Source organism: Aythya fuligula, chromosome 3, assembly GCF_009819795.1.
Source record: "Aythya fuligula isolate bAytFul2 chromosome 3, bAytFul2.pri, whole genome shotgun sequence".
NCBI lineage: Eukaryota > Metazoa > Chordata > Aves > Anseriformes > Anatidae > Aythya > Aythya fuligula.
In genome coordinates, this window is record NC_045561.1 from 41,578,826 (window position 1) to 41,590,538 (window position 11,713).

The window sequence follows — 11,713 nt, forward strand, 5'->3', positions numbered from 1 at the left end:
TTTGGCATAAGTAAAGTGCATTTAACTGGACATTTCAGTTATCTGATGTTTTAAGAATAATACTTGGAGATATTAATAAAAACAACTGTTATAGACATGTGAAAGCAAAGGCTAAGTCTATGTTAGCAACTAGCGTGGAGCACGAGAAAAATTTAGTGTCAATGACCCAGACTTTGGGGGATGGGATGAGATCTGCCAGGCTCTTTCTTGTACAGTCCCATGACTGGGCAGCCTTTGGTGGCTGCAATCATACAGTAGGTGGGCTCTGGTTTAGTTTTATCTGGAAGGATGCCAGGCCCTGTGCAATAAATAAAATCCATATGAACCAAAGCACAGTAAGTGGGGAGGATTTGGAAATTTACTTCAAAGACGCTTTTGTGAGCTGAACTTAAAACAGTAATACGGAAGTGTTTCAGATATCAACAAAGTCTTACTAGCACAGCAGGCAATGCTGTGAAATACCAAGATGCAGAAACCAAACCAGTCAGCTCAGTTATTTACTTCTGTAAAAGTAACAAACACAAACCATGGCAAGATCACCAAATGTTTTACTTCTGCCTTAAAAGTGGCACCCCAATTTGTATGTAGAGCCTTATTGAAGGGATCCTTATTGAGACATTTCTCATGCTGTGGACTGCATTTTATTATGTATGTGTTTTTTTCTGAGACCATTATTACAAAAATCAGCAGTAATTTCTGCTATTTTTTCTGTCCCTGAGAGTTTAGTTATTCTGTGCTTACTGTTAGTAGGCACGTGATAGCTTTATACAGAACCTTTATACATCTTGTGCATTATTTCATATAAATTCTGAACTTGGGTCATCTTTTTTTTGTGCCCCAAATCCAGTTGTTTTGGAAAGAAATGTTTAAATTACTTATAATGTAAACATGCTGGTATATTGTAGGGCAATTTCTTAGAATAACAATTGTCAGTCTGTAAAAATGTTGCTATATGCATTATGATGTTCTTGCAGCAGTATTTCATGAGCTCCCTCAAATATTTTGAAATTAGACTTTGGTTCTGGTATCTAAGAAATTCAGTGGAACCCTGGAATTGTGTGATTTGAAAACATCTGAACCATTAATTATTGCCAAACAAGTTATTTGTTACCCCAGCTTCTCTCTTCCACAGCAAAGACTAGAAGGAAAAGAATGTTTTTTCAAGTCAAAAGCCTTTTTTTTTTCTTTTTTCTTTTTTTTTTTTTTCCCAGACAAAAGCTTGCTTCTGTGTATTTGGGAGCAGATTATGCAAACTGAGAGGGAAATGTGTACTTTAGGAATCCAAGAAATGAATTTGCCTGGAAAAATAAATCTTAATCTCAGCTCTTTTCTCTATGCAGACAAGTTGTGTTTTTCATTCAATTCCCTACACGGCCTTTTTTTCTCTCTCCTAGCACGTTCACTTGCTTTTCTCTCAAGCAGAATCCAATGGCACATAAGCCAGAAGGCGCACACAGTGAACTGCATCCCTGATCTGAACCTTGGGGACAGGTTTATGTGGGTTTAGACAAAGCCACAGAGAAGGAAGGCCTAAACAGTTTTCAGTCTTCGCTCCTATGAAATTTGTAACAGTGGCTATAGAAACAGAAAGTGGTAGAGGTACAATCCAGCCTTGCAAAATGAAAATCTTTGCTCTCTTGCAGTCTCTTTAGACACTTAGTGTCTTACCACATTGCTCGCTGTATGAATCATTTTCGAGTCATGAGTTAAGCCACCAGTCAAAAATGTATGTGTTCTAAATAGCCATATCTAGCAGATTTCTAACATCTCACCAGTGGATCAATTAAAAAAAAAAAAAAAGATGTTGGGGGGGGGGGGGTGGGGGGGGGGGGGGGGGAGGGAGCAGACACATTTGCTTAAGTTTCTTTTGGTTTTCTGTCAGATAGGCAGAGGAACATTGCTGGCTGTTGCACTAAATCATGGGGAACTAGCTGGACCAGAGAGTGGAACAAGTGGGCTTAATTGCTCATACACTTTCACTTTAGAAATCACTTGAAGATATCAAACATTTCAGTGTTGGAATCTTCTTTATCTTGTTGACTTCTCTAGGGAAGTAATTTTATGCCCTTTGTTCCATTTTTCAGGCATCTGAGCCTTTTTTCATCCATTAAGCATTGATATTGAAAGGCTTCTTTGCTATATGGTATCATAGAATTAATCTAGTAAAAGTCACATCGACCTTGTCCTAATTGGAACAAACTGAGGCTGATAGGTGAGTAATGTGAATGTGTTAGTTTTGCAGAAAGGTTATAAATCTGTTTCATGTTTTTTTTTTTTTTTTTTTTTTTTTTTTTTTTTTTCTCTATTCCCGTTATAAAGTAGCAAATCATTAAATCTCAAAAGCTGAAAGCCAGCAGATGGGTATTTTCTGACCAATGTCATAAAGCCCCAAAAATTATTGCATATTCTGTTATATCAGTTCATGTGTCCTTGTGTCTGCAGAGCAGCTGGAAGCATTTGCAATAAATCTGAGGAGAGTTGATAGAGAGTAAGGAGGCAGATATGTACCATGCCAGAAAGTGGGATGTGCAAATACACTAATAGTAATCCTGGGCAATATTTGAGTTGTGGTGTTATTGATGACAGGTGAATTTATGTCCAAAGACTAGAATTTTAATAAAACTGAAAATATTCATGTATCTTGCTTATTTTTTTGTAAAGCCACTCTTTGGAACACAAAAAACAATTGTCAAACTACCTCAGGAAAGAGTTAGCCCTGACTAGAAATGTGGGAGAAGGTCTGTAGCAGTCAGGCTTAATATCTAACATGGGGTATTTGGTTAGTCTGAAATTTACAGTGTTAGGAGCTCAGTCCTTTCCATATTCATTTCTATTTGAAACTCGTGAAAATTTGTGACTATTTAGAGTGACCAAAGCCATTGCTAATAGGATAAATATATGACACTAGGGTTGTCCAGAAATAAATACTAGTCTACCCATCTGAAGTTTTCATTACTCCTAACGCTATTTCAGCTCAGGCATAGCTTTGGTAGGTAGTGTATTTTTAAGATTTTTTTTGTTGTGGAAAGCCAAGAGATCTGCATTCTCCTCATCAAGGCTGTGTTTCTCTCTCTAAAGACATTCTTTCAAGATGATGGATGTTCCTTTCACAAACCCAAGACACGGTGTTTCTTTTAAACAATAAATGTTTCTTTTGTGTGTGAGAACAGTGCTTCAGGAAGTGTATTTTTGCAATAGTGCTAAAAGCATGCAACTTCAAGCTGCTGGGCTCAAGTTTGTTCCCTAATAGATTTCAAATGAATCTGTATTTGAAATTTATGACTGGTGACTATCTTTTGTCACATAGCTCCCAGATTTTTGGTCATCCCTTTCTCTGCTAAGAGTTTCTCAGTAGGGGGTTCAGAGCAAATATGCACGCAACAAAAAGCTACTTCAGACTTGCACTATCTTCATTTTGTAGGAAATAGTTTTTAAAGATACAAATATCCTTTCTTTTTTCTCCCCTCTGTGCCTTCTCCTGTCATAAAGCTCAAAAAGGAACTTATGTATGGCTCAGGGTGGCTCGTCACCTAAACAATTCGTAGCCTATTTGCTGAAATGTTTGTTTATGAGTATGGGACGATAAATATAATTACTAACTAATATAAAAACTGTTCAACATGCTTTCAGTCAGCATACAGACCAGAAGCAACTTTGTTTCCAGCGGGGGAGATGCCATTTCATCAATTTCAGTCCATGTTGGCTTGGACAATAAGGAGTTGAGTCATCTACCACTCAAAAGAGAACGCAAACAATGGGCTCATTCCTATGTATGTTAATGTCATATAGCCACCAGCAGACACATATCATTTAGCCAGAAATGCTCTAAATGGCAGCATTAAATTGGATTGTGTTCTGTGGGCGTGTGCGTATAGGGTGGCAGATTTCTTTGAAAATATCAGCAAATATGATTCAATTCCTCTGGTGTAAATCAGGTTTAATATCATTAAAATTGCTGAAGAAAGTAAAAGTGGGAAAAACAATCAGTCTCTGTCTGAAATGGTGAATTACATCCAGACCATGTTTAAAAATGAGGTCAAGTGATCAGACCAAAACAGGATCTGAAAATAAAATTGAAGCCTGTCTTTATTAACCATGACCTCAGTTGTCCAGTTTTTTGGCTCATTGATTTCTAATGTTAATGTGGTTTAAACATCTTACTAAGCTCTGGAGAATGTTCTTTCAACAGAACCATATCTATTAAATGAGTCATTTGCTCTTTAAAACTAGATAGCTTCACAGCACAGCATGCAGTAAGCCTCCTAACGTCTCGCCAATTGTCCGGCAAGACTGTTGATATTTATGCTGAGAAACTTTAAAGGGATGCTGACAGGAGAATTTCATCATCTATAAATAGCCTTATTAAGTTTCATGCGTAAAATCCTCTTGGATACTTCAAGAGTGGATTCTTGCTAAGACTGTGTATAGGTACCTACCTGTTCCATCCTAGTTTGTTACTGCAGAGCAACCTGGAGTTGTTCAGCTGCTGATTTTTTTGTTATAAAGCAAGCATGAAATAGAAGAAATCAAAGATAAAGTGAAATGAATCTTCAGACTAGCACAGATGAGCATTCTTTTTACACATTTTTATAACAGCATAGAGATGCTTTAATAATCTTCACGGAAAGAAAAATAAAAAAATAACTAGGCTTGCATATTTAACAGGCCAGTGTATAATTCCTGAATGCACCATGTGTTCTCTGTCAAGCCATGCAGACAGCAAACCACATTACAGTGAATGGCTAACAATATGGTGATAATGACTCGTCCACATTTCAAAAGAAATGTTATGAATTTCCTCCAAAAAAAATCACAATTTTTCACCTCAAGGAAAATCCTCAGAAATACCCAAGCTGCATTTTAATTTAAATGACATGGAAATGCTCACTTATTTGTATAGGGTATGAAGCCCTTAGTCAGTGTTAGAATGAGACTGAGATTGCTGATACGTGCTGACAGAAAACTGAGATGCTGAGTGTAGAGGCAGATATACCTGCACCTTTTCCTTGAAGGGAATATGCCTGAAATATCAAAAGGGCTTCCAGTCAAATGTTTGATTTGATTAGAATAAAGATGAGAGCAAGGTAATTGCTGACAGAACTACTCTGATCTTCTGAAGGAGACAGATTTTTTATTTTTTCTTTTTATTTTTCTGCTGTTCAGAAATAAATCTTTATTCTCTGTCCACAAAGGCTTGGTTTTTTCCTCTTGCTTGTACTGTGGAGCTTTGAGCAGCTTCCTGGACTGCATAGTCCTGTCTGACACCTGAGGAAACCGTGATTTTCCCTGGCACCCTATGAGTTATTTGTGAGTCTTTGTTACAGGCAAGTCTCCCATTCCTTTTGGGAGCCCCCAGCCAGCCTGCAGGCTCCCTGCTCTTTATTCCCCCACTTCACGGTTTTCACCTGCCCCGCGTGCTGCAGCAAGCTGCTTGCTTGCATGCCAGAGTAAAGCCTCCTTCCTTTCTGCTGTCCAGCTGTAGCCTTTTAAACTGTACCTAACACATAATGCACGTACAGTAAGCAGCGAGCAAACAAATAAAACTGATAGCATCCTTTCCAATTATCTACAAATCTTCTGAAAGATTTGCTTGTGGTCATATAATGATAACTCTGGAAAATCTGGTGTTGCCAGTACTTAAGTGCAAACTGTGGGCTGCAGCTGGAAATGCAGGAAATAAAGTGGGTTTGAAAAAATGTAAACAGCTTCGTCTCATTAAAGTCTCCTACAGGGAGGAGCAGCACAAGAAACTTTGGCTAATTTGAAAGCCCTGACACAGTTTGAAACTTGACTGTAGAAATTTTTCTAATGGCAAACAAATAGGTTCAGGATTCCTAGGTTATTTTGGAAGTATAGAGTTTTAAGAGTTCTGTTCAATGTGCATAATGTTGCTTTTCTGGAATTTAAAAGCAGTCAGCAGTGCAACTAAAGATCTATCCCTTTGAAAGTATATTTAACCCCCAGTATATTGTATAAGAAATTGTAATGTTTAAAAAAGCCTTCCTCTATGAGCCTTGTATTGCTGGGGCTTTATATTCCAGCTCTGAGCAGGAAATATGGACAACTCCCAGTTTTTAGCAAAGCTGGGTTTTGTTCACTTAATGTTATCTGATGACTTTAAACTTGCTAAGGCAACATAGCCAGAAAAAGTAAACACTCTCCTTCATCTCTAAGTGAATGTTCTTCATTTGGCCTGCTCAGATTTGCAAGGCCCAGAGTCCCTTATTCATACATGCGTAGACTTTTTTGTTTCTCTGTGAGCAACCACATTTCCTTTTGAAGCTGTTTCAGTGACCGAGTTACTATGAATTAATAGGACTTATGATTTGTCACAGAAATGTTGGCTGGAAGGAATGTCTGGAGGTCATCCTGCCCAGCCTCCTGCACTACCTCCACCGCTATACGAGGTTAGCTATGGTTTTGTCTAGCCAAGTCTTACGGATCTCCAAGGATGGAGATTGCACAGCCTCCCTGGGTAGCCTGCCTTATCCCACAGTAAAATGTGTTGTTTGTTTTTTTTTTGTGTCTGTTTGTTTTGTTTTGTTTTCACTAATGTCTGACCCGAGCCACAATCTTTGGTCCTTGTCCCTCATCACCTCATCTGGCACTGCCAAGACCTGGTCTGTTTCATATGTGCAAATACCCTATAAGAAGTTGTAGACTACTATTAATCATCCCTCAGCCTCCTCTTTATCAGATTAAACAAGCTTGGTTCTCTCAGCTGCCCCTCTTTGGCCACGTGCTGAAGGCCTCCAATTGTCTCAGCAGTGCTGGGCTGTTGTCTCCCCATTTTATTCAAATCCATCCTGTATTGGAAGGTCAAAACCAAACACAGTACTCCAGGTGAAGCCTTGCTGGTACACTCAATTACCCCATATATCTATCCATATATCAGGGGCATGCAGGGCATGTAATTTGCCTCCTTGTCCCAACAACCCAAACTCTCTTTGGAGATGCAGTAATTTCTCTTTTCTGTTACATCTGGCTACAGTTTGAGGACAGGAGATGCTTTGCTGTTTATGTCATGAGCGGAGGTGGTGACAAGAATAAAGACGTGCACAGATGCACACATGCTCACAACAGACACAGAAGTGTTGGTGTTGGACGGAAGCTGAAGTAAAAAACGCATACATGCACCTTCTGTGAGATCCACGTAAGCTGAAAATCCCCTGAGTTGATAGTGAAAGGACAGTAACCTTCTCTTTAACTTAAGACAGTTTTCAGATGCACTGTTGCTAGTTGCTGCCAATCCAAGTGGGGTTCTGGGCAGCAGCCCTCTCTGTTGTCTTTCTGCTACAGTCTCAAGGAAGATCTGTCCCGTGGAGCCTCCCCCCACCTGACCTTACCAGGTATATTCCCTTTATAGTGGGAGAAGAACAGCAAGAGCTTGCAGAGAGTGCTTCATCTGAAGGATATCATGGAGCTCCCCTGGACTGAGCCACCTGCTGATGAACCCTCTCTCAGTGTTCCACCCGAAGGCAGCGCTGGAGCTCAGGTGTGCTTCTGCAGTGCGGTCTGTTTTCGCATGCTTTCAGCTGTTCCTTCTTTTCTTTCCTTTAATGTTTTAAAGAATGTTTATGAACATCTTGAACAAAATGAGAAACACCCCCACTAGCTGTAGCAAGCGAGCAGGATCGGTGCTCACGTTGTTTGAAGTCAGTGGTGCTTTGTGCTCTGTGCAAGGCAGGATCCCTCAGAGCGAAGTTTTCATTTTGAGTAAATGGGAACAGGAGGCATGAGATGCACTCACCAAACTTACCTTGGCTGAGACCAGTTTGAAGCATTGTTGGATGCCTCAGTAAATGACATACGATTGTCTGGAAACAGGCTTTTATAACCAGGATTTCTCTCCTTTTTGGACAGGTTGTTATGAGGAGCAGAGGTCAACCAGCTTCAAGCTGGTGTTAAAGCAGAATCAAGCAGAGGCACATAGAGTTTTTAATAAACAAAGAGTCTTTGAGTCTCTTCTACCACTATGTTATTCTAGTTTACTTCTAGAGTAACCCAATTCAATTAACGTTATTATACTTCACATTAGCCTCAAACTAGAGCTGCTCATTGTTGAATCAAGCCCTGTGTTTAGATCAAGATATAGAGAACTGTGTTTTTAAAAGTGCTGAAGTCTTTGTTTGTTTTGGAAGGTGTTAAAACATGTTAAAGAAAATTAGTTCTAGGCTGAATATTTGTATGACAAGTTCTGCCTACAGCAAATTTCTCTGACTGAGCTACAATCTCTAAAAATAAGATTGAAAATGGGAATGTTTATGCAAGCCTTAACACTTGTGGTACCAGTGCATGTTGCCATAATAGTAAGTGGAATAACAGAATGTCGTCAGATTGCATTGAATTTCTGACCTCTGTTTCATCTTGTGAGATAAATTGATCCTTCAACATTAAGGCCATGAAGGTTCATCTGAATAGAAATGTTTTCCAGATATTTGTAATGAAGCTCAATATGCTGAACAATTCAAGTAACCAATAAATACAGTCATTATTCTGATCAGTTTGAAGTGCCATCAGCAGCAAAGCAGAAGAATCATCAAACAAGCAAACAAAATAAATAAATACATAACAGAGATCTTTCTATGGCTTTATCTAACACTCTACAGCTGAAAGTTTCTGCAGAGCAGAAGCATACAAAACTTGGGTGCAGGAAATTAACTCCTGCAGTTCCAGAGGATGTTTTTTCTAACACAGTGGAACATTTTTGGGTTTTTCCTCTGCAAAGGGGGCAGTTAGTGGTCAGATGTAGTAGCTGTAGAAATGGCATTAAGGAGGGTTACTCTTTCTGCTGCTGCAAGGGGAGCTGCTGCTTGGGGCCTCTCCTGTGGCACCTCTGGCTGTGTGGGAGGCAGGGGGAATGGGGAGGACTGAGATACATCAGTACGTTTATGTCTCTGTGGCACCAACATACTGAATCACCTCTGGATCTTCATATTCTTTTGATCATGCTACTGGAGTTGTTTGGATCGTTCTTCAAGGTAATGGAAATTATGCTGGGGAGCAGAGCCAGGATCTTCAGAGCCAGAGTAGCTGGAAGAGCAACAGCTTTGCCTGCCTCTCCCTTGCTGCAGCAAGGGATGTGTCCCAGGTTTGGACCCTGAGAGGCTGGAGTGCCTTGGCCATGGATCTTCAGAGAGGCTGAAGGTGCCTGTGACTGAGCCACCCTGTCCTGTGTACACCTGTGGAAGGGTTTGGCTGGGAATGTGGTTATTTTAATGTAGGGCTGTCCTTGGAGCAGGCCCCGCTGTTGCACTTGCTGGGTTTGTTCACCTTTCATCAGAGCCTGGGGAGAGCTACGTACATTTCCTAATCAGAAACAGGCACTGATGCTCAGGAGAGAGCATCTTGCCTTTGATGTGAACAGGTGCTGTAGCAGGAAAACTTGCCCAGCTCTGTGGAGCCTGGAGTTTTGTAACTCCATCCAGAAACCAGAGGACAGAGCATCTTTGGTTTTGGCAGAGCCCATAACTCCGGGTGAAGGTACTGGTGCCAGACACTGGTTTGAGGGGTGCAAATGACCCATAATCCAGTGCTGATTATGGGAATACTGCGTGAGACATCCCCCCAGTGAAAAAACTGTATTTGCTTCTCCAAAATGAGTTGCTTTTTGCAATACTTTCCTTAGCCTGTAGGTATTCCTTCTTTTGCGTGTATTTCTCCAGCAGCTTACTCACAGGACAGAGTTTAGGAACAGAGTTGTTACGAGATAGTGCAACAGTTTGTGTATTAAACCTCACAGGAAAACCTCCTTTTGGGTCTGTCCTGTATTTCAGATCAGACAGCCTGCCTTCCGTGTACTCCACAGCCACAAAGAGATGAAAGCCCTTTTGCACTTGAAGGTCTCATATCCCAGATCAGATAATCAACGTAGAGGGGGTAAACTTGTACTAGGTGATTGTCTTCAGGAAAATCTTACCTCATTTTAAACAACTGCTGCTCAACAAACATACAAAAGAACTGACGTTTCTGTCACTCTGTTTTCTTCAGTTACTTCCAGGGCAGATTGGAGTTTCAACACCAGAGGTTTCTTTCTTTGCTTGTTCTGCTCAGCACTCCACAGAAAACCCTTCACCTTTTGTCCTTACCCCACTGATGAAGTCCCATTGCACTTGGTCAGGTGATCTACTTTGACTCGTTTGCAAAGCAAAATCAATAACCTCATTTTAAAAACTTGCTGAAGGCAGGGAATCTCCCTCATATTGGGCATGCTATCAGAGGAGAATCTGCCACTCTGGGTGCAACCTGACCTCCAGCCTGGAAGGATAAGTAGCTTGAGAAAGCATGAGGGATTTAGTAGCAAAATTGAGAGGAGAGAAGATTGTGATAAGAACTATGTAAGGTTTCTGAGGAGTTATTAGGATTATATCACATTTCAGTTTTTCACTCATGCTCTTTTTCCAGAGATTTTTCTAAATAATTGTGCTTGAGCCAATGTACACAGGATGATGTAAGGTGTATATAGGAGAATATATTGCCACACTGACACCCTAAGTAGCAGAAGAAGCACTGATTCTATTGCTTGTCTCCCTATATACAAATGACAGTCAAAGTTCGTGTCTCTGTGAAATCATGAGTTTCTTTGCTCATTTCTGAGAAAACATCCATTTCCCTTTTGCAGAAGGCTGTTTCTGGCACTGCAGTGGAAAAACGCCAAGGCAGCTAAAGGCGAATTCTATGTTTTGGGTTCCCATCACAGAAAACAGATTTTGTCGTTAAGTACAAAAATAGACTGATGGCAGAGGAGACCTGCTTTCAGAATGGGAAACCATGTTGTCCTTGACTTCCAGCCTACATCTGGCTCTTTTAGGGAAGGAATACAAGAGTTTTCTAGCACTAGGTCAGGAACTAAATGTATGTTTTTAGTGATTTGTAACCATCTATCAATGTCCTTTTACTTTTGAAGAGTGCAGGTTTTCATAGGGTGACTTCACCTCCTGAAGCCTTCAAAATGCTCATCGATAGTCTTGGAGTAAGTGACACTGCTGCTTGAAGGAACTGGGACACCTGAAGGTAAAGGAGAGTGCAAATTAAAAATAAATTAAAAAAAAAAAAACAACTGCTCTGTCAATCTGTAAATGAGACAGATTTACTGCGGTGCAATCTCAGGGCAGAACACTTCTCCCATTAACATTTCGTGGGAGGGCGCAGAGTCCCACACACTTCCTGTGCTGCAATTGCAGCTATGCAGCCTGAGTGGCCCCAGGTGAGTACCTTCACCACATCTGCCAGCTACCAGACCTGAGGCACCCCATGATGATCCCAAAGAGTCCCATGACTGGGACTGCTTGCAGCAGGAGCATTTGAACTCTCTGGTCCCCCTTGCCAAACACCCTGTATGTGTGATGGAGTTGGGTTCCTCCCTGCTTGGTGTATCTTTGAGGTCCTTAATGTATTGCATCAGTTCTTGAGATACGTGCCAAGCTGACAACCGGTGTAAACCAGTGGAGCCACAAATAGGCAAAGATAGGCGATTCATCAGCACAGCGTCATCCTTACGTGTCCTCTGGACATTCTGCAAAGCAAACACGCTCTGCTTCCGCTTTTGCCTGTCTGTAAGGTGTTCATCAGTTTTTGCTGAGCTGGTGTCGTGCTTGCTAATGACTTTCATGAACTCTGTCTGTTCTTAGGTCACAGATCGGAGACACTAAAGGGTATTTTGGAAATTTTAAAGTTGTAGATTGACTGCAACAGGGAGAGCAAAGTATGATAC